This window comes from Thermobia domestica, chromosome 8 (genome assembly GCF_964235325.1).
Source record: "Thermobia domestica chromosome 8, izTheDome1.hap1.1, whole genome shotgun sequence".
NCBI classification, from domain to species: domain Eukaryota; kingdom Metazoa; phylum Arthropoda; class Insecta; order Zygentoma; family Lepismatidae; genus Thermobia; species Thermobia domestica.
Window position 1 is genome coordinate 220,449,642 of NC_137461.1, and position 25,898 is coordinate 220,475,539.

Sequence of the window (25,898 nt, forward strand, 5' to 3'; positions counted from 1 at the left end):
CACCCGCTTATTAGTTTTATTAATTATTATATTAATATAAATTAATGAATGCCTGCTTATGTTAATTATTGAACAATTACATTGTACACTTCGTAAAGTCAAAAATTATAAATTTGTATTTACTGTACATACAGTGAGCGCAGAAAGTGTTCGTACACCTATGCTATTGAAACGAGAATGCCTGCGAAAAAGAAACAGAAAATTTAAGAAGTGTAATAACACACACAATGTGAATAATGAAAACTAAGCTTTATGAATGTATCAATAAAGAACCACAAAGACAAGTTTAATGGTCAGAAAGTAAATAAATTCCGTAGAAAGTGTATAGAGTAAACGCAAAAAGTGATCGTACACCTGACGTACGAATACGAAACAAAGATACCACAACTGGGGTTCACTAGTATTCACCTGAGTATACACCTCTGTATAGCATGACGAGTAACAGAATGAGTTTAGTTGTGAATAGAAGTGAAAAAACTGCACGTTGGGCTGTCAAAGTGGGAAGCAACTGAACAGAAACAAATGAGGAGACAAGAAAAGTAATTATTAAATTGCATAAGAAGGGTAAGTCTTTGAGAAAGATAGCAAACCTTGCAGACAGGCCTCGTACAACAGTACAAACAATAATTGCGATGTATAATGTTTCTATCACTGTGCGAAAAAAAAAAACTGGAAGACCAAGACTGTTGAGCGAACAAGATAAACGTTACATTATTAGGGAAAGAAAAAAGGTTCCAAAAAATAGTGCTGTGCAATTGGCAACGGATCTGGAAACACGGGGTGTTAAAGTATCAGCCAGTACAGTGCGGAATATTTGCAAGGTATCATGGTTGGATAGCCAGGAAAATGTTCTGGGTGAACAAGGCAAATCGTATAAAGAGACTAAAGTTTGGAAAAGAGTATAAAGATAAGGGATCAGGCTTCTTTCTGGAATAGGGTCATATTTTCGGACGAAAGTAAATTTAACTTTATCAAATCCAATGGGAGGCGTATTGTATGGCGCAAGGTGAATACAGAGATGAATCCTCAAAATCTCGTCCCTAAAGTAAGACACGGAGGAGGGTCCGTGCTCGTCTGGGGTTGTATGAGTGCCTCAGGGGTGGGTCGTCTCCACCTTATCGATGGAGTGATGATCCACAAAGTGTATATTAACATATTAAAGGAAAATCTCCATACTAGTGCGCAGAAGATGGTTCTTGAAAACAATTTATTGTTCAGCAAGACAACGACTCCAAACATACAGCGGAAAATACTCGATTGTGGCTACTCTATAATACCTTGAAACAGCTTCGCACACCTCCCCAATCCCCAGACATGAACCCCATAGAACATCTATGGTCTGTTCTGGAGACAACAATCAGAAGGCATAGCTTCTCTACTCAGGGCCGGCGCTAGCAATTTTGCCGCCTTGGGCGATGCTTTCACATGCCGCCCCTTTAATCCGCAAACCTTATTTTGACAGATAACGTTCAAGTGTCATTTAAAAACATGTATAAAATGGAAAAGTAAACAAAAAAAACTACCTTTCTGGAATGTTCACGTAATATTTAAACGACTCTATACTGACACAATATTCAGTATGCTCGATTTCGCTGTATATCTGTAATATAGAGCAGCGCATACAGAAAATAAAATTTTAAAAATATACTTTAATCATGACTAAGAATTTTAATTTTTAGGCTTATTTTATATCAAAAGGCGTTTTCAACAGAGTATGGAGCAAGAAGATAATACAGTAAATCAGATATTATGGTAAATGTAAGTGATTAGCTTAAGCCTTATAATGTACTAAAACACAATAGACATACATAAATTTAACATATCTTAATTGAAAGAAACTTTTCTTGCTTTGATATGAGCAAATTCCTTTATCACATCACGTAGTCCAATGTTTTAGCCAATTTGTGTTCTATTGATATCGTCGCTAGACCACTCAAGCGTGTTTCAGACATAGAAGAGTGTAGATAGTTTCTAATAAACTTAAGTTTCCAAAAACTTCTTTCTCCACTTGCCACTGTTACAGGCAAGATTAACAAAATTCTACGTGCAATACTAACATTGGGAGCAAAGTCATGTTCCTTAATTATTATTATTATTATTATTATTATTATTATTATTATTATTATTATTATTATTATTATTATTATTATTATTATTTATTTATTTATTTATTTATTTATTTTTTTTTTTTTTTGTGAACTTTCACAGGCTTAATTATAGTGGATAACACTTTCAGTTTGTCTTTTAAAACACTGGGGTTAATATCTTTCAATTCTTCGTGTGTTAAAATGGTGGTAAGTTTAGTACACTTTTCAGACAAAAAGTTCAGGTGGTAGGCTATATCTTTACGATTACTTATATCGCAAAGAAAATTGAAATATTCGCTATGATGTTTAAGTTGCTCAAATCTTTCTCTTAAAAGCTAACACAATCACTTCTAGAACTTTGTAATAAAAATCGATCTTGTATCTTGTTTGTGGATGTTTCCAGTAGCTTCATCCTCTGCCTCGTACTGAAACTGTCTCTTCTTTCGACTTCGAGCTTGCACTGTATTACGTATCAGTGGATCACCCGTATCATCCAAGTCCATCGTATCAACTAAGTAAGATTTAAACTTTGCATAATTTCTGCTCCTCTCAAAGTACCCAGATATATTTTCAAGAAATCCTACTGCATCCAACACATGAGAATCAATGCTTTAAAGTCATATCAGACAACGAGTGAGTAAAGGAAAGAAAAGTAACTCAGCTGGTTTGCTATACACAGAGCATCGTGGACGACCATTCTATCGGTTCTATTGTCATTACTTATTTGAAGTAAGGCATCATAAACTTCCTATATTTGATAACTGAGTCAGAGCATCAATTCGGCTCTCCCACCTTGTGGTGGATTATGATTTTAAAGTGAGACTACTAATATGTTCCTTTAGTATGGCCTAAAGTTGAACTGACGCAGAAAAAAAAAGTCATAAACTTTTTTTTTTAGCTATACAAAAAATGAAACATTTCTCAAGAAATAATACGCTGTACGATTTACTATATTCGGAATGAACAATTTGTAAATTGGTCAAAAACTCGCTATTAGAACCTAAATGTCTCTAGATGCTACCAGGGGCGAATCCAGGGGGGGCGATCGGGCGATCTCCCCCCCAGAAGAGGAAACTTTTTTATTTTATATATAAATAAAATATATAGTTTATTTTTTGACGCTCTTAAAAGTAGCTCTAAGTAGCAGTATTACAACCCACCGCCCCCCAGAAGTCCATCCTGGATCCGCCCCTGAATGCTACAGGCTAGAACGGCCTGTCTCAAGTGGGAGTGTACCTTTTGCATACTTTGAGCGGAGCGTTAGAACATTATTGAATAGAAAAAAATATAAAAAGACACCGTGATAATCTTATGCACTCTAGCTCAAAATCCTATCTACACTGCTGCAAGGGAAATATTGAACGAGATACCTGTGGCTAGTAGTTTGATAATTGAAAACGAGGAGGAATGCTCTGAATTTCCTGAGAGAGTATTTCTTGAATGTGAGTGAAGTAAGTTCAATTACATTCTCAGGTTAACACAATCTTATTTTTCCATGTGAGCCTATTACGAAGCATTATATTTTGATAGTATTCTTTTCTTTTTCAAATTTTGCCGCCCATTAGACTTGCCGCTCTGGGCGGTGGCACGGCTCGACCCTCTCTCGCGCCGGCCCTGTCTCTACTAAAGAAGGCCTAAGAAAAGCTATTCAAGAAGAATGGGACATAATCAGTCCCGAAGCTACAGAACTACGAACTACTACAGGTGAAATCAATGCCACGAAGACTACAGACAATCATTAACGCACAGGGTAATCCCACAAAATATTAAATAACGTAATATACTTTATAAGCACTAATTCAAGCATAAGTGTACGGTGACATTTTGCGTTTACAAAAAAGGAATTCTCTCTTTTCTTCTGAACAAAACAGTGATTGTGTTTGTTTGGCCTTTCTCTTAAATAAAATGTATGAATGTGTAGTCTTAATTCTGGTTATATATATATTTTCCACCTCCCGTTCTCATGCTAGCTGTTTTCAATATAAAGTATGCATGGTGTACGAACACTTTCTGCGCTCACTGTAGGTATGTTGACAATAAGCGAATGTTATTAGAATATTTGTTGAGATTTCTTTTCCTCCACTTCCTTTCGCCTGGTTACAAAGTAGTTTGCAGTGCTTTGGAGTAGCTGTAGGTGGGAACGCGATAATGTTTGAGACATACCGGCGACTTTTTTGTGTGTGAAAATAAGACCCTTATAAAACAGTAAATAACTGCAGTAGCAATTGTCTACGTAAGTGATAAAGACATATCCAACTACAAGAAACTAATACAGTATATATATTCATTATTGTGTTTCTCTTTTAACAGCTACTAGCTAGGGATGGCCAATTCCAGAATTTTTACTTTCCGGAATCCGGAAAGTAAAATCGGAAAAATTCCTGATTTCGGAAAAATTCCGGATTTTTTCCGAATGTCGGAATTTTTCCGAAATCCGGATTTTTTCCGAATTCCGGATTTTTTCTAAATTCCGGAATTTTCCGAAATCCGGAATTTTTCCGAATTCCGGAATTTTTCTGGATTCCGGAATTTTTCCGAATTCCGGATTTTTTTCCGAATTCCGGAATTTTTCTGAATTCCGGAATTTTTCTGGATTCCGGAATTTTTCCGAAATCCGGAATTTTTCCGAATTCCGGAAAGTAAATTTTCCGATTCCGGAAAACAAAATTTCCGGAATCCGGATTCCGGAAAATTTTGGCCATCCCTATCACAAACTTATTTCTACTTAACACGCAAGGCGTATTCACAAGCAAATACGGTCTATTCCGTTCGTGATGTACCAGCAAAGACCTTCATTTCAGTGAATATAGTAAATAATCTGAACTCTTAACGATTTATGTTTCTTTATTTTCATTTCTCCAGAAACTATTGCGTTTCGAAGACTCCTCAGGCACGTTTCTGATTACATCAAAATCATGTAGATCATACCTATATCACTGAAACCAGTGGGGAAATTACGGATGAGGATATCGATTCTAAAGTCCCTTTTGCGCAGTTATGGTTATTGATGATTTGAGAATATTTCAGAGGAGACTTCAATATACTGGACGTGGAAGGTAGTACTACAATATTATCGGCAATTTAGATTGAAGACGATTAGTGATCTCGTGGCTCCGTCGAGAATCCCATCGGACCAACCGTGAAATCATCACTTTTTATACCCCTGCAACCACGCCATACATTTATCGGCTACGTAAGTAAAAGAAATGTTACGAAATCACCAAGTGATCATCCAAAATTTGCAGTCCGTTTATGGATACTCCTTTCTGTTCTTGAGAAACAAGCAATATTTTTTTTCAAAATAAATTCCTGGCGCCTCCACTGGACGTTGTGTCCTATGACGTTTCAATTAACTGAATACTCCGAATCTGAAAATAGTTTGCCCAAAAATTTTTCTATGTTTCAGGAATGCAGGATTTACCGATATTAAGCTATTAGACACAGACAAAAGCGGACTCTAACTTACGGAATGTTAAGCATATTTCATAAACAAAGCTATGCTTTTTTCATGAAAGTATCTATTAGGGATTTATGCTTTTAAAAAATCACTTCTAAAAGAAGTTTTCTTGTGCTACGGTAAATGTCTACCTCTTTTGTGTCCCTACCATGTATTCTTTTATAATCAGACTTCAGGTTGTCTTTTGTTAGTATTTTTCAAACTTTGAAGCATAAAATCCTTTTTAATATATCAAGTAATGCAAAGAAGTCTCTGACGATTTTATTTATCCTGCGTATTCGAAAATAGAATAGCCATTTCAGAATTTTATAAAATCACCATATTTTTCTTACAGCAGCACTGAGAATGTAACAGGTCCCTAGTTTAGGTCCTGAAACTGTAATAGAATTACGGCATTTTACATGCACACACACACACACATATATATATATATATAATATCATGTTCGATATTATATATATTATATAATTATATAATATATATATGTGTGTGTGTGTGTTTTGACTTCTTGAAGATTTCGAGGTTGGTATGTTTTTTTTTATCATTTTACTTTGACGATACAACCTAGGGAGTGGAAGATGTTTAAAAATGGTGGAAAATGACCGATATTAGTGACGAATACATGGCTTTATGGGTTGCTAAGACGAATTTTGACACTTTCGATGCAGTTTAAATCTAAATTCAGTCCTTTATGCCTAAAATGAAACGCATTCTCCCTTGTGCAAAGAACGGGCATTCTGCTAGTGTAAGATAAAATTTACCCAAGAACTTATTTCCTGTTATAGTAGATCTAAGTATGCTATTTTCTTTTCCTCTATTTTTCTTACTATTACGACGATTGAGGAGAGCCACATTGGTAAAAATTTTATCCCTAAAAATTAAGGGTAGAAAATTTACCTAATGTGTTTATATAATGTATAGAAGAATTCGTGTATTAGGTAAGTTTTCCCCTAATTAATAGCCATTAGCAATATGATTTTTCTCGAGAGCTGCCACCTATTATTCAATTCCTGACTGCAGGTAGTTGTTCCGCAAGCTCTTACATAGACATTACGTTTCCCTAGGTCTCCGGAAAACACACTTTCAGAAACTCTTTCCAATAAAAGTATTCTTATTTCTTTTATTTCCCATTTAAGAGTCACACTGCGTGAGGGAGTTAGTCCTTTCGTGTTCAGTATCAGATACACCAAACGCTTAACTTTTCCTTACTGCTGTGTTTCCATTTCTATCAGATGTAGCTTCTTTTGTTCGGTAGCGGGAAAAAGGAAGTGTTTATCTTTGAGAATACCTGAAAAAAAATAGAGAGAAAATCAGGGAAACGAAAAAGAGCAATTGATGGATTTTGAATTTCAATTGCTTGACTATAACGTATAATTTGCTTCCGAATACCTATCACGCAAAATAAAATTTTTGAAAAAAAAATATTGTCAGTGTTGTGTGCTGTAAGATAGGATTAGAAAATAGCGTTGTATATAGGAAGATAGCTTAGAGTTAAGTGATAAAAAGAAAAATGACCATATTTCATCAGAATGTCACGACAAATAGTACAGAACTAAAGTAGCTTATAATTAAATATGAATTATGGTTCCTTATCATGACAGCTGCAGTGATTTTGGTAGCGTATTTAGAAAATGGACCTTATCATTCTTGCACCTTAAAATGACAGACCATTTATATATATCACAGTCTTCCCATTTCCGTGTTTTAATTTGCTTTTTGTATATATCTAAGCATATGTAGAGAATTAATTCCAAAACAATTTATTGCTTTAGTTACTTAAGGTAACCAAAATAGGAATCTACATATGTGATTAAATACGGCATTTATGTGTGGATTCGTGAGCTGATATGTTATAGCATGCGTGCAGCATGATACCGTTACATGCTGCAACAGAAATAAACAAAATTGTACTTCAGTTCATGTTTTCAATTTTTATTATTATTATTATTATTATTATTATTATTATTATTATTATTATTATTATTATTATTATTATTATTATTATTATTATTACTTCTGTCAAAACCTGCCTTATTCTCTATTATTCTAATGGCAGAAGTAATTTAGAATATTAGAATTAGCAATTGTCTTTGTCAGGTTTCTAGCTTTTGTATTTTCAGCTGCTGTGTTGTATAGTTTCTCCATGTAAATATTTCACTATTGTTAAATTTTATAATTTTATATTTTAAATATGTAACAATCAGAAATTTATAAAAGAATTATACAATTCGCCAAATTAGTACAATCCTGAAGATAAATATAGTTAGTGTATGTTTTAAAAAATATAGAATATTGTTCAAATACACGCAACAGAAGTATATATTATATATTAAATGTCCTTGAGACGATTGAAAATCTTTTCCTTGCCTGGCTACGTTGAAGATTCAAGTATTACAAAGTTATGCCTTTAGGTGAAATTAGGTTATCATTGGGTATGTTGAAGTTGTCTGAAGGAGGATTATTGTGGATGTTAAAATGTTGCACTCTCAATTCTTCGTGATAATTTGAATTTATTTTCGATGGTAACTTTGCATGCAACTTATGAAGCTATCATAGAACAAATCCCAAAATGTTTAGATCTATTCATTGGCTCAATGATGTGTACATACTGTATATATAAACCTTATTCAGTAGCCAATGATCTTACTAATATTATTAATATTTTTGAACATAATTTCAGTGTTATTCAAGGGCATATGTATACTTATTTTATAAGCAGCTGAGAGTGTTACCTTCTTTTATATAAGTGTATGATTTCTTTTACATATGATTTCTTATATCTCTTTTTGTGCATGTGTTAATTGCATTCAGTTTTACATTTTATTTATTTTCATCGTTTGTACGGTTTTATTTCTACTTTATGGAAATTGTAATTGGACAGATAAGTCTGTAATTTCTAATATGCAATAAAATTATTATTATTATTATTATTATTATTATTATTATTATTATTATTATTATTATTATTATTATTATTATTATTATTATTATTATTATTATTATTATTAGCAATAGTAGCAGTCCGTCAAAATGTGGTTATTTGCTCTTCCGTACAACGGAGGCAAAATACATTATTGATGACAAAAATTTGGTTTGCTGATAAAGAGTGAATTAAGCTTATTACAAACCATTAGACTATATGCCGCATTCTCTGAATAATCTACCAGAATTTCATATCACATTTCCAATCTGACCAACGTGGTTCAGTAAACGGAAATTCCCTATTTCACTAATTAGCATTTAGCCCAACCATACCTATATATGAAGGTGGAAAACTCGTTTCCGAGAAAAAAAGATAAAATGATCTACAAACAAAACACTAATTAAGTTTTGTTTATTGAAAAATATGATATTAACATCTCATAATCAATAGCAATAATGTTATATATAAACGCAAACAAATTACGATCATTTTCGTATCATTGTGAGTGCAATGCTTTCAAACTGATGTTTGTATTTTTTTTAAAACTATATCACATGTTACAGATAGTATTTCATGTACGTGATATTACTATTTTAAATCAGAATTTAGAGTAGTTGCACTACTTCTATTTATAGCTTCAGGAAAAGTAGTGTTTGTTTCATGCATATCTATGACTAAAATATTATATTTTCTCCTAAAATTATTATTTGGATATTCTGCGATATTTCAGATTATGTTAACAATTCTATGGAAATACTTTGAATGATAATGTCTGATATAAGAATATGTAGATATTTTCATCAGATGAAATCGTCAAATATGATGCACGCAGTTTTTTCTTCCAAATATTAGAGTCTAGTTTAGTATATCATATTCTAATTTATGCTCTGAGTGTGTGTATATTAAGCATTTAATACTTAATTTGTAGACTCTAAAGACTCTCACCACCGGAAATCGAACTCGGAGTCTTGTGCATCGAGGTCGCGTTAGCTTGCTACTGGACTTAGAAATAAAGAGGTAGCATAGGGAAAGTGGTAGACACAGTGTTTCACTGTTAAATTATTGCTAAAGTTACTTGTTACTCCAATCGTCGTTTATACTGCAAAATCTTGTAGGTCAAAAAGAGACGTGCCCATCTCTTCATACAGTAATCATCTATGCTTTATCAATCATATTCAGTATAAATGCTTATATTAAGTTAAACTCTTTTTTATTTTGTTTTCGAAAGAGAAAGAAAAGTACTTTCTCCCTGGGAACGTAATATACAATTTGTAATTTTTGACCTAACAGATGTGTACTTGGTTATCGGGTGTACTGAAAATATTGTTGTTTCTGTATCGCAAGACTTCTCAATCTGGGAGGTCGATACCCCTACACGGGTTGCAAAGATCAATATAAAAGATAAATGTAATTAGAACCTAGGTAGAAAAAATAAAGAGTATTTTGAATTTCTCATTTTGATAGACCCATTTTTATTTCCATACTTGTTTTCGAAAACAGCAAAGACTATTAAACAAATAGAGAATGGTTTTAAGAAAAACAACAATTGTAATAAAACAGGAATGAAGCTTGAGAAAGAGTATATTTTGTGGGTGAGAGCAATATCATTGATTTGCTTATTTGCTTACTCCACACCAGCAATACATTTAATATAATCCGTATTTTTTTCTATCGTTGAAACATAACATACAAGTTTTTCTTTTTGCTCACATTGCGTAAAACTTCATTATCACAGTAACATATTTTGTTAGTTTATCAAGATTTAATGATTTTAAAGCTTTATGGAAATAAATAAATAATAAAGTAAATAATAATAAATCTCTCTAATTTTACTCTATAATAATAAACGCTGAAACCAGCTGTGACAAACTTCCAATTCTTTTGGTTTTTATTAAGTATTAACAACGTACATAAGACTTATTTTTAAGACACTAAATTCACAAATACAACCACTTCTCGTTATTTCTGATCGTTTCTTGCTCTAGAAGCTATCTAATAGATGGATGAATAGAGCTAGTTATTCTATGAAATTATTATACCTACAACATAGTTTGGAAACAACATGCACAACAATATCTCGATAGAAGGGGCCATGGTGGCTCAGCGGTAGAGCGTTCACCTCTGGTAGTTGGGGTCCTTGGTTCAAACCTTGCTCCTGCCAAGTGAACTTTGTGGTGGAAAAACACCGTGTGCGTGGGTTTCCTCAGGGTTCTCGCGTTCCCTCCCACTATCTTCATTCCACCATTTCATTCATTACCGTTTCGTTTAGCCTAGCCGGCATAACTGTGGGACGTAAAACTCCAAAATTTCATTTCATTTAATTTACTATCTCAATAGAAGTAAAGATTTTCAATAAAAATAAATATTATAATGCCGTTTACAGTTATTTGATATCTTAAACCGTTAAGAATATATGATAAGCATGGGAAGAGTTTGCAACTAACTGACTAACTCTTGATCTGTGGAACCCGGAGGTTCAATGACGTTTACAAAATCTCTCCTTTTACATCTGTCTTTAGAAACTGGATCCAATTTCAACTTTATACTCCAATTTATGTAAGATCCATCTTAATATTATTCTCTCGTCTGCGTCTTGGTCTTCCTAATAGACGTTTCCCTTCCTAATGGAAGTAAAAACTTTGAAAGCGTTCATAATTTCGTCCATTTCGGCTACATGACCTGCTCACCTGAGCCTCTTAGACTTGATGACCCTAACAATGATTGGTTGCGGCACAAATTATATTGTTTGTTGTTATGAAATTTCCGCAATTCTCCATTCCCGTTTCTTTTGGGTTCGAATAAGTTTTCAACTCCTTGAAATAAGGAAGGAAAATACCTCGACCCTTGAATTGCCAGAAGCTGGAATCACAACTACCAAATACTCTTGCTGTAATGATATATAAATAAAAGAAAGCAAAAATAGTTTTAATAGTTTCCTACAATTTCATTATTTTAAGCAGTATCGCAATATTTTCCATATTCCCGAAACAGTTCGAGATTCCCAGTTGGAGTAAACGGCATTGTGAACTTTACATCTATTGGGAACCAACTATTGGAAATTCTAATTTCCTGATCGTAATTTTAAAAAAATAAATTCTAAAAAGTTGAGCCCTTCCTACTGGTGTAGTAGCTAGCGCATCAGCGTATGGCTGGATTTCGATTTCCGTTAAGAAAGCACAAAAAAGGTTAGATAAGCAATTATTCACTTTAATAATTCATCTCCTTTAGCCTAAAAATCATAATTATAAGACCTTAAACTAAAACAATAAAGTTTGAAACCAGTTTTAAAATGTTATTGTACATATTCACGTATTCATCACGGCCGCTAATTTTAAAACATTCTCTGATTTTTATATTTCTGTTGTGTAAAATTTAACATATAACATTTTTTTCTGTTTCTCTTCCTTGTTAGTGCATATCTTTTACGTGTTGCGAACATTGCATTATCAAATGAAAAGAGGTATTTTGTTATTTTATCAGGTGTACAAAAGCCTTAAAAGTTTAAGTATGCTCAATTAGTCATTTGTAATGAACTGAAGTTGTGTGAAATGATTCTCGCATACCATCCATTGCTTCAAGGGTCAATGGTTACAAACCCGCAAAGAACTTAATTTTCCTTTTGTGAAAGATAATACTTCCTTGCTCACTTCCTTGTTTGTGGTTAGTAATTTATCTTTGATGTTTTCGCTTATCCCTTTTAAACAAACCCAGATTAAGTTACTCCTCTAAGAATTCCTAGTCTTCATTACATTATTAATGATTTTAGTTATTAATGATGTTTGGTATTGCTAGTGTGCAATATCTAATTTATTGTTATTTCCAATGTAAAATTTTGTGTATGTGTAAGGACGTTGAACGTTGCACTCTTTTACCGCTAATTTTTATTTCTGCAAATGTCACTACAAATTTTCCTTCTCCGTTTATAATTATAATTGAACACTTAATTCGTTTGCAAACAAAACATATACTTTTAAAGCAAACAATATTGAAATACTTATTATCACCTACGTAAAATTATAATTGAGCAGCTCAGAGGAAGACAATAATACAAGGTGAGTCCAAAAGAACCTTACTAATTTGAAAGCATAAAAAATGTATTGAAATAACTTAAAGAATCAATATATGTGTCAATTTGTAGCAAAACACTTCAAGTTTGACTCGCGTAGTGCATAGTACCACATTCCATCACCGCGAGCGCCTCTGTGGTGCATTCTTACAATGGCCACTTTCACTGGAGCAGAGCATGCTTGGTATATTATTTCATGAACAACGAAAAAGCTGTTCAACGTAGATTTCGTACGGAACAAGGTAACGAACCCCCGAGAATTTCTAAAATTTATAATTGACATAAAAACTTTGTTGAGACTGGTTGTTCTTTTCATCACGTGAAATCTACCGCCCGCACGTTGCTGCTGCTTTTGTCGAACAGGGTTAAACTTTGCCTGTAGTCCAAAAGATCAACACAGCGAGACGGCGTGCGTCTCGCGGGACAGACATATCACAAAAGACAGTTCCACCCCAGACTATCTTGCAGATATGAGAAATCACATGTACGTTGCCGCTGCAGAAGTTACGCCCGATCAGCTGAAATGAGTGTCAGGAGAAATTGAGTTCCGGTGGGATTAAGTTCCTTTGACGCATTACCAATGGCAGTCACATGAAACCAAATGAGACCTTGATGTTAAATGTAAAATGTTTTGCTACAAACTGACACCTCTCTCGTTGCTGTAAGCAATCTTAAAAAAAAAAAAAAAAAAAAAAAAAAAAAAAAAAAAAAAAAAAAAACTATATGTTTTCAAAGTTGTAAAGTCCTTTTTGATTCACCCTATTTCGTTGCCTAAGTTTCAAGTAAACTGGGAAGGAAAGTTCAACATTCCCGTGCAATGCGATGCAATGACAAATACAAAAAAAAAAAAAAAAAAAACTGCCATATGAAGGCATATTTCCAAAATTAAGCTAATCACATATCGTTCTGTGTTCCGATCCCAAATCATTCCAGCCAGTAACTAGATTGTATCAGAAGTGGCATAGTGTTTCCCAGAACCGTTCAATTAAACGCAGACTTACGTACTCTCTGTCAAATAGCGTGTCTTTCTTTGGCTCAAACTACGAGTTTTTCGTATCTGTTCTACGGGCTCTATCACGAAAAATGCTCATTGTAGTTTATGACCTTTGTTTCCCTCAGATCTGTGATTCTTTGTTATTAATATTTGCAAAAATCCATTTTTCATTGTTATAAACAAATTTGAGCTGGAAGCTTGACTCAATATTATTTTTCAGTGTTAGCTAAACTCAAGAATTTATATGACGCTTGATTGAAAAGTAATGCCTACACATTTGTTAACCGATTTTCAAAATTCTTTTCGTGCCTGGTAGCTCCATTACTTGTCCTCTAGGTAAGGTACTTGTTTCATTTGTTCAAAGATGATGTTGGTGTGCTGATAATTGAAGGAAATGGTGGCCAGCATGACGAAAAGCTTGAAGTAACAAGCCATCAGAGTTCCTGATAGCTGAGAGTTGCGAATCTACCCAAACTCATCGCCAATAACATTTTTTTTACGGAGATGCTACCGCTGATGTCAGTACGGTAAGACGGTGGGCGTGACAATTGCAAGAAATAAATGCATCTGATTCTTGTGTGCTTAATCATCCCCATCCTCATAGTGAACGACTCATCATCGCATCAGATGAGCAGCATCAAAATCATCTCGACAAAATGATTCGCGGTGACCATCGAATCAAACAGCAACATATCGACATGGAACTAAAAATTTCCCAAGACAAGCGTACTTTATCGTAACCAAGGTATTGAGGTATCAAAGTATGTGCTTGTTGAGTACCGCGGAAGTTGGTGCAAGAGCAGAAAGAAAAGAAGCAAGTTTGTCAGAATTATTTGGCCCGTAGGAACCAGAGGATGAGACTTTTCTCCAGTGCATTCTCACGGAAGTTAAATCATTGGCGCATCATTTTGTCGCGGAGAAGAAACAATCGTTGGAGTGCCACTAAAGCACATCTTAATGCCCCAATATATTCAAAGATTTTTAATTTGCAGGAAAAACCATGGTGACCGTTTCTGAACCTTCCGAGTCTTTGTGCGCATTAATTCGTTGGAACACGGAACCACGGTAATCTTTCGATGCTATGTAAGAACCCTAAAGGAGTTCCCAAAATGGTCGGTTCTAATAGGATTTAGATTATATTTTGCAGCACGACAACGCTCGTCTTCACACGAATCATGAAACACATGAGGGGTTTTAATGCCTGAAATTCAAGGAGGTTCTATCGCAACTGCCGTACAGCCCCGATCTTTCACTTTGCGACTTCCAAATCTTCACAAAATTTAACACTTTCAGCCCCATGTGTATCTTTTTGATACACAGTGAGGGTTTACTGATGGACCACGTGTATCAAATAGATACACATTGGCTGACAGTGCTCATAGCAAACTGTAGTCTGGTCCCGGGATGAAATTTACTCAAACAGGGTTGGGGCTGAAAGTGTTAAAGGCGCCTTAATGAACAACACTTTTGTTCTAACGACGAAGTGGAAGCTATCACTCAACCCTGATAAGGCATCAATTGCCGTAATTCTTCTATAACTCGTATGTCCTATTACTCAGGAGTTGGTGCAAGTGGATAGAAACGAATGGAGGATGAAAGTGAATAATACGGTGCAGGTGAATAGAAACGAATGGAGAATGAAAGTGAATAATACATTACGTAAAGAGCAAATATATTTATCAGGTACATAAAGAAGTTTGGAAATCATTTAACAACTAAAACAGAAAATTCCAGCCATGGAGGTCTTACTTTCCAATCAACTTTTGTAGCAAAATATCACAATGATATTTTGCTTATATTCAGCCTGGGAAAAGAGGAATATAATTCGGTATTTTCAAGGCACCAACTGTGTATTTACTTTATCATCGTACAAGAAGAGTAACAATGTGACAACATAGCAAATCATAATATGACACTTTTGGAGATAAATATGAATTATTTACTGTACTTCGACTGAATCTAGGTATTTCTATCCACGGTATGGTAATAGTTTTATTTTAGTCAGGAAGTACAATTTCCTACATAATATTTTTACCTTAGTGTCAATTATATTTTGAAATTTATATTGCAGAAACCTTTGATGTAGAGTGTCTCTCTAAACACTAAAATTATAAGTGCATTGAGAAAAATGATTGGGTTGAAATTGACCCTATTGATGCATATTGTAACTCAACCAGGTTGCTAAAACTGCTCCGACCCAAATAGGGTCAAGGCATTTAATTAAATTGGGTTGAAATAAATTCATGGTATTTTCAAGTGTTAGGGGCTTCTAACAATTAGAGATTACATGGGGACGGGAAATATTTCTTTAAGTCAGTTGGAGCACCTAGAGAGTCATTAAACTTGTTTATCGATGTTCACATTTTTTTTTGAAAAGTAAATAAAGTAATAAATACTTGGATAATACGTTCAATGAGGAATACTGGTAAGATGATGGGCAGATAAAGTAGCAGAGTTTCATACTCATCTTTATTATATATTATATATTTTAGTCATATCGTTACACCTCATGATAAACAGAAATGGAAAATAGAGTTCAATTTTTTATCTGAAATTAAAATGTTTTCAATCAAAATATTGGAAAGTTATATTGTAAATAAGTTTGCACAGATGCGCAACTGCCTTGGACGTAAACCAAAGAGTAAGCTAATGGGGTACAGTGATTTGTATTTGGATAATAGTTTACGTACTGACTGTTGATATGGTTCTTATATCATTTTTTGTCTCTACATATTTGTGGTATTTAGTAACCTAGTTTGGCGTCCATGCGAATGCTTGAAGTAAATTAATGAAATAGTTATACTCGGCTTAAGAATTTTAATTTTACAAAACATAAGGTAACGATTATTACAATCTATCTCTATTTTGTTTCGAGAAGAGAAGAATAACTGTAAGAACATGCTCAATAATGCGAGCAGTTTTCAGGCCCTGAATTCACAAGACAAATAAATAATAAATAATAACAAATGATGATTACATATAACATTAACTAAACAAATGAAATAGAACAGCAATAACAACATTATATCCAAATAATATCATATTTTCTTAATAGCTGTGAAATATATATATATATATATATATATATATATATATATATATATATATATATATATATATATATATATATATATATATATATAAACGTCAGCAAGATGGAACATCTCTAAGAGATGACTTGTTCTAATCGTAAAGTCGCTCCCAGCAAACAAATATGGAACGAAATCTGCATGTATACAAACTGGTACGTAACAAGAAGAAATATTATTTACGTGCAGTAACAAATTCTAACATTTACTCATTGATTGGTTAAAATTTAATGTTAATGTCAGCAGGGATTTTATTGTCCACATCACGACAAATACCACAACAAATACCAACATATGCAAGCAAATAAGGAAAATAAACAATAGCTAATTATGTTCACGTTACTGTTAATAGTAAGAAATTATGCACTTATTTACATCTAGCAATTGATGATTTCATGTTTATACTTAAAATATATTAATATCAAGAGTGAGTGAATTATCATACTATAGATTTCCGAAACAGATAAGCCCACGAGAATTCTATTATTATTTTAATACCAATAACATTTCATTAAATGTAATCTTTGCCTTGCGTATAAATCTGATGAGAATTTGGAGTCGAAAAGGTCTTCAGCATTAAGAGCACTAAAAAATCAAACACAAGTTCATTTAACACTAACGATAGTGTTGCATGTAGGACGCTGGGAATCGATTACTGTGGCTGAACCTCCTGAGTGTATATTTTTCCTCTCTTTCACGTCCTTCCTCTCTCTCTCTCTCTCTCTCTCTCTCTCTCTCACACACACACACACACACACACACATATACACTCTCTCTCGTACTCTGTCTATGTATGTGTGTGTTCTCATGGAGTCCAGCAAATATTGATGTGTTTGCTAGACGTGGAAACTAAAATCTAGATACCTTATACTTCTTGCAAATATACGCAATACAAAATGGTAATGAGTCATTCTTCACTGAAATATAAACGAAAGATACGAATCAGTGTAATTATTAAATTACCCGATCTACAACGTAATAATTTTCGTAAATTTCGAGCCATTATTAACAGGTCAAATTTGATCTAATTTGATAACGAAAGTCACAACATGTAATTATTTTATTATTTTGCTTAGTGTTGACTTCTCAGCATCGAGACTTTGAAATCTAGAAGATGTCATAACATAGCTTTAAAAAAAAAGAAGACCTAGTACTGGACTCTGGACACCACACAGAAATTGAATTTAGAAAGCTAAACTCGTAATAAATAATATAAGAAAAACTTCGTCCGACAAAAAAAAAAAAAAAAAAACTTTGTTCCTTCATTATATAAGAAGGTAATAAACTCGAAAAGAAGATTCAATTTTTCCCATGTATAAGAGGCACATACCGAACAAGCTTCCTAGAACCGCGGTGGCTCAGTAGTAGAGCGTTCATCTCTGGTGCATAGGTTCCTTGGTTCGATCCCAGCTTGTGCCAAGTGAACTTTGTGGTGGATAAACACACCGTATGCGTGTATGCGTGGGTTTCCTCGGGGTTCTCCCATTTCTTCCCACTTTCATCACGCCATCATTTCATTCATTTCTCATCATCACCTACTCCTTTAATCTAGGCGGCATATACGTGAGACGTAAAACATAAGACTTCATTTCATTTCACTTTCAAACAAGCTTCCCTACCATCTGTAAACACATTTCCGAAATTTATCTATCTACATATTGTTCTATGGTTAAATCTCAACCCATTCAACTTGGTAACTCAATTTTATCGGAATGGCACTTACAGTTATGTTCTCCGGAGCCGCAAAAGTCATGACAACTTTCTTTTTAGTGAAAACAGGAACTAAACGAGAAACTCTGAAATAAGAAAATGTAAAGATAGTAATTACATATGTAAATGTAACATAAAGAGAGTTGAATGTACATACATATCTCCATGATAATATAGCACGAGAAAAAACGAATCGTTCGTCTCACACATGTGTTTCACAGAATGGTTCCTCCAATTTCGATATAAGGTTGAAATTGCAAAGTAATAACTGTGGCTAATATGGTGGATGCTCGAATACTTCCCATACCGATCACGCAAAAAGACTCTGCATATATCTCCCCTATGAGCTCTAGCACGTATGTGCTTGTATGTAAGCAGATTTATATAAGCATATTTGAAATAAGTGTTAAAATTGATAGAGCAATATTTATCTCTATCCAGTTACGTTAACACATTTATGTAGAGCTATAAAAATAAGTCTCAAAATTGATAACACAACTTATAAATCAAATCTAGTATTACAGTCCATTCCCACAATATTCTTTGGTACGCAAATATCGTGGGTAACCAAGTGTCTCTATCATTTCGTTTAATATCATTAAAGTGACATTGGACTCTTGAATTTCGTAGAGAAAAAATTACTTTGGACGGAGAGACGGCTTTCAGCTAAACCATGAATTTTCACCATATCACTTTCGATCGTTGTAGCTTCTCACGTGTTTGATTTGAGTTCAATACTTTCTAACTGAAGTAGATTCTTAATTTTATCACGATGCTGGTTTAGCACTGATCATGAAGCTCTGATCCCATACTAATCATATACAGATGGTGATCAGAAAAATGGAAACACCTGTAGTTGGCAACACGTCAGATGTATGGGTTGGCAGTGGTGTCGTGGCGCCCGCAGCGCCGGACCGCTGGTGCTGGTATGTTAGGTTGGTCTCCATACTACGTCAGGCGCAATGGAACAGCAGTGCCCAGTGGCTGCAGCAGACGGAGGTAGTGTAAAATGGGAGACCTCTCAGATTTTCAAAGAGGACAAATTGTTGGTGCGCGGTTATGTGGAGTGAGTGTGACGGCAGTGGCTACTGTGTTAAGTGTGTCGCGTGGGACAGTGTCGAAGGTGATGACGGCCTACACAACACACGGGAAAACCACATCGGGGAAGCGGAACAGTGGGTGGAAAAAAGTGGAAGAAAATCATGAGTGACAGGTCACGCCGGGTATTAAAGCGCATTGTCACGCAGAACCGTCGTGCCACTGCGGAGCAACTGACGGAGGAACTCAATCAGCATCTCCCCCACCCTGTTTCGACAATCACAGTCCGCTACGAATTACATGACATGAACTTACGGGGTCGTGTTGCACGGGCCAAACCGCTCATCTGGGACCATAACGTTTTCGCATGCCCCAAATGGTGCCGCGACCATGTAACTTGGAACGTTGAGGACTAGAAACGTGTGATATGGTCGGATGAGTCATCCTTCACCCTATTCCCAAAAACGGGCCGTGTTTATGTGTGGAGAACGCCCAAAGAAGCTTATGATCTGCAGTGTCTCCGCCCAACTGTGAAACATGGCGGCGGCTCGGTGAAGCTGTGGGCCGCCATATCATGGTTTTCATTGGGTCCTGTGGTTACACTTAACGGACGAATCACTGTCAACGATTATCTCGCAATTTTAGGAGACCACTTGCATCCTATGGTCCGGATGTTGTTCGCGAACAATGACGCCATCTTCCAGGATGATAATGCACCCATTCACACAGCTGGCTTTGTTGCAACGTGGATTGAGGAACATCGGGATGAAGTTCAACACCTTCTCTGGCTCGGCCAATCCCCAGATCTCAACATAATTGAACATCTGTGGTCCGTCTTGGAAACACGACTCCGGCGACGATTTCCACCTCCATCCTCTCTCACAGAACTGGCCGATGCCCTGCACGAGGAATGGTGTAAAATTCCACTTGCTACCATTTACGACCTCTATGCCTCCATCCCACGTCGCATCAAGGCTGTTCTGAAGGCGCAAGGTGGCCCGACACCATATTAATCTGGAAGTTGCAATTTCGTTCAGGTGTTTCCATTTTTCTGATCACCATCTATAACTGTTTCACAACCAACAAGTTCGTTAGCCCAAACAGGATGAACGGGAAGGTAGTAAAAAGTGTCCACACTTTTGAAATTTGGATTTCTAATCATGAAGATGCGTGATTCCATTTCCATGGTTAAATTTTGTATGAATAAATTACTAAAATATAATGTCATTGGAGCAAATTCTTCTCGTTCGTTTCGTTTGTGAGTAATATGAGATCAAATGAGGTAATTTAGATTGAATATTTCACACATCTGACTGGACGAAACCCAATTCCAAGGATAGTACAAGCCCAATTGCATCAAAATTTGCATGTGTTAGTGAACTTGAAAACGTGAGGAATACGTTTGGTATTATTCGATACTTTTTCAGCAAATTGCTTACAGTGAATGATACTTCAATTAATACAAATTACAGATTTATATTTGCAGACAACTAAAATATGAGATAAAAGGTCTATTAAAATTAAATAACCTCTCAATACTAAATCTCTCAATAATAAAGTCTCGTTTGAATAGAGGCTTGGGGGTGGACACCTTTGAATTTCTTCCACCTTGATCCACACGGAAATGCGCAAACATCTCGTTGTTCGAAGTTAAAGACTTCTTTCATTCCGTTGTTCTTTATCCTGACCATTTGCCATAGTGTTTCCACTTTTTCTATGTTTTCTTTGGTGTTTATCCTGGTATCAGCTCATTGGCTACCTCCCTGTCATTGTCATGTGTAGAAACACTATGCTTAACAAGTGTTAATTATTTCTATGGACTTGTATATGTTCGCGCTAATATAGTCTATATTCTGTCTCTTTCTCCGACACTCGCTGGGTTAAAATAATCGTGATGATCTTATTTCTTGTTTGTTTTTTTTTTCTTTTCGAGAGTATCAAAATTCCAGAGAAGTGTAGTACTATTTTACTATAAATTTACATACTTTACAAGTAGCTTGTAGTGTGAGGGAGCATGTGTGTCACTGAGAAAAATACAAACAACGATGGATGCAATATGTTATTTAACAGTGTAATTGGCTACACACACACACTACCTATATAACAATTCCTTCCAAGAAAATTAAAATTGTCCATTATTGCTGACAATGAACGACGTATGTTTTTAGCTCAAAAAAATTTGGTTTACTTAATTTTCTCGTAATCTACGGATAATTCTCCCCAATAGAATGTTTTTTATTATTATTAAGCTTGATGTGAACTATTAAATACTACTGTCTCATCTTTGAGAATAGTTTAGTTAAACAGAAATTTGAATCGTATGAGTTAATTATATTTTTAAGCTATACATCAATATTCATACTATGTATTGAAGTTGTTTTGTTGTCATATTAAAGAGCCTAGTGAGACTATATTTCACTATCTATTTCACATTTAAATAAGTGACATAATTCTCGTAAAGCATCGATTTTTAAAAAAGAAGTTCGTTTTCCTCCATTTTCTCGCAAAATACGTGCACATTTTTACACCCGCTTATTTCATTTGAGTTGATTGTTGCATTTATGATCTTTGTACAACTCGTTTTTAGTTAAATGCTAATAATACGTGATAATTTCAATTATTATATTTTCCCCGAACGTTGGAAAGGTTTAGACCAAAAAAAAAACGTGAAAAACCTATTCCAATCCGTATGTCATGAATATATCCACTGAACTGGTGTCGGACTAACAATTTTAAGTTCTTATACCTATGTACGTATCTTCCTTTTTTTTCCGAGATTATGCAATTTAGGTCTCTGGCACGTATGCTCATCATTACTGGCTTTCTTCGTGCTAGTCAGAAATTACGAGAGTAGAGCTTTTACTGGGTTTTCCGGCTAAAATGACTTCCTGCAATATTTCTTTTTGTTTACCTTGAGAGGAATGTTTGTTCCTTTCCAGTGACTTACGACAGAGCAATGTAGAGACCTTATTTAAGACTCTTCTAGGTGAAAATGAGGTTAGAAAATTAAACCAGAAAAAAATAACATGAAAACATTCTTTTTTTTTTTTTTTTTTTTTGGAGCTTAGTTCTACTTAACAAGATTATATTCTCAGAATGAATTACATGAAGGGAAGAAAACATAAAGAGATTTCTGTACTTAACATATACCTTATTTCGTTTCCAAGGTAAAAGTATACATTAGATGTTGCCTGTTAAATCATTCGATTGAAAATAAAAATTTGAGTAAAATTGAGTTTTCACTAAAACAAGCTTTAAACTTTAAAAGCAATAAATGGAAAGACTGCTGTTGAACGAAACTCATGCCTGTATGCAATATTTTAGAACAGAGTCTTTGCTATCCATTATATACATTTAGATATTGATTTACATAGAAAATACAAATAAAGCACCACATACGAATCGAGGTGAGCCGAATGTGTTCCTGAAGGAGCTCATCAATCAAGTGTAGAGATCTTTATTTCCTTGATGATATGCTATGTGTTCACCAAATTTGATTTAGATTCAGTCTGTGGTTACCGACAAGTACCACATACCCCTCCCCCTACATATATATGGAGTAAAACCATAAGCTCATGTATTCTTGACGCGGGAGCTAAAACTAAGTTAAGTACCTTCTACGATAGGTGAATAAGATGCTGAGATACATTATTTGTATATTGCTTCAGCTCTGGTGATTGCAATTAGTGAACAAAAATTCTGGCAGGGAATTATTACATATTCAAAGTAAGAACATCAAATTCTATCTCCACATCCAGTTTAATCCAGATCACTGACGTTTTGTTGATTACAAATAATAAGTATATACTGTTCTTGTTATTGACTTTTCTAGAAATAAAATAATGATAAACGATTTTAGAAAAACTGCGAAAAGTAAAACTATGGCTATAATTAAAAATATAACGATGAACAAGCTTAAATTTTACATTGAAAGGGGATGATAGATTAAGAAATGCAATGCAAAGTGTGTTGAAAGGAAATACGTGGATTAACTCTTAATTACCAACGTTTGTATAAATGTACGTCAAAAGCTACATTTTCTGGTATATTTTCTATCGCCAATATCCAAAGTTAGCTAGCGTTTTGCCATTGTTGTCTGCACTAAAGGGAACTAACTTCCTCCAATGTATGGTTGCAATTAATGTCCGGAGTGAACACACTACATTCACTACGTTCGAAATAAATGTATTATCATTTTAATTTCGTTTGAGCGTGTAATTAATATTGATTTTTAATTAATTGATATTGAATTAACTTTTCAATAATTATGAGGTAGTGGCTTTATATCACTTCCGGTTTTGATAGAGAGATGAGAGTGGAGATGGAATATCTTCTTAACTGATTGAGAAAACCGCGTCTTACTATATGTTGCCGATTTCATACTATAACGATCAAACGTTAAAACCGAAAGTTGTTGTTTATTTTCTCAATTCCCTTTTAACTAGCGAGTAAGAGGAGAAAATGGTATCTATTTTTAAAAATCTAAATCGATTCCAAATAAACACTTCTGGCTATCCCTTACAGTTTTTGCTCTATGTAAATGAACATTGAAACTAGAAGTTGTGGATTTCCACCTCTTCCTGCTTTAGGAGGAAGTTAAAGATTGAAATTAAATGTATCATTGGCACTCTTAATTATAAAATACGGCTTCGATTTATCTATTGCGGTTCTTGGTCTATAGTAACGAACTTTAACACCTGAAATTATTGATTTCTACCACGTTTTAAAAATTATTCTACCACTTTTTAATTGTCCTTCCACTACAGAAATGAACTCTATTCCTAATTTCTGACATTATATTCTGACCAAATTTGGTGATTATTGATCAAGTAGCTCTTGAGATACTTTTGTCTCACAGACGAGTGGACGAATGGATTGATAGACAGTGTAAGTATTTGAAGGAGTTTTTGGCGAGCTAAACTTTTTCACAAGTGACAAAAGTGACATTATCCAACAGTACAATCCCAATTCTTGTGTTAGAATGTAAATTTCTGGATTTTTAAATGTCAGTCAAATCAAAATCATAAGATTGAAGATTTTCGAAAAGAAGAAAAAAAGGTATTTTTATCGGAAGTTGGGAGCATTGCTCATTACATCTTATAGTTTTGACATGTATCTATGCTAACAGTTATAGCACTGATACATTACATTTTAAACAGCAAAATATTTAACAGGCTACATTTGTTCCTCTGCTGCGAATCTGACATAAAAAGTACCTTGAATACAAAAATAGTTAATGAGCAATACAGGTGGAATCAAAAGTTGGATTACATACGAGTTTATAGTATATGTTCAATATATACACCTTAGATATCATGCTTGTATATGAGCGATGTTCCAGTTCTCCAGAATCTTTGACAAAATGTCCAATATGATCATATCTATTGAACACATTGCACAATTTTTCTTCAAGTTTACTCTTTTAACAGACATTTCATAATGATTCAACACTTAATAATAATAATAATAATAATAATAATAATAATAATAATAATAATAATTATTATTATTATTATTATTATTATTATTATTATTATTATTATTATTATTATTATTATTATTATTATTATTATTATTATTATTATTATTATTATTGTTATTTTGGTATAATCCTTTAAGAGCTCCACTTAGGCCATTATTTCGGAAAACCATGGCAAACTTCATTCACAGTTGAAGTCCTAGTAGTATATATATTTCAGATGGTGCTGTAGGCTTATGTCTAAACGTTCATAGTAGCTTTTCTTTCCGAGAATAAACATAAAACGCTGCAAGAACAAACAAGTCCTCGATATCGAATGTCAATTTATTTATTTATTTAGTCTTATTTCCCTTGGTGAAGTTAAGGCTAATCATGCCTTGTCTCACACTTGACCATGATCAAGATTAACATGACAATAGCCAGTATGTATAGAACAATAATTTTAAAAAACAACATTGAAATGACAACAAAAATTACACTCACAATCACACACTCATATATCACATACACACAGAGATTATTACAAATAAAGAAAATATTCCGATTCATTTAGGGATATAAGAGAAACAAATTAAACAGTATAATGTTCCTTTGCATCTCCATAAGTACACATTGACGACTGTAAGACCCCGAACATATTTTAAATGTATACTGCGAATTCATTTTACCACACTTATAATTGAAGCAGTGTAAATTCAGTTCTCAGTTCTAGCTTCCGATAATATTATATTAACGTAGTAATTTGTGGCTGTCGTAAGTATATGCTGTAAAGTTTAAGCCGATGTGTCTGTTCATATATGCCGTCTGCTTGTTGAGTTAGATTTATTTTGAACTGAGCACCGATGATAGCTATATTTTGCGATACTGTACGTAGAAATTCACAATATTAATATTGTTTAAATAACTAGCTACTTTTTATATTCTTTCACTAAGACTTTTCCAGTAACAAAGTTTTAGTTGAGTTGATTTTAAGTTTAACGTGGACATACTGATTAACGTGGAATCCGAACCACATGAGCTCCCGCCGGAAATCGAACCCGGGTCTCCTGCCCCAA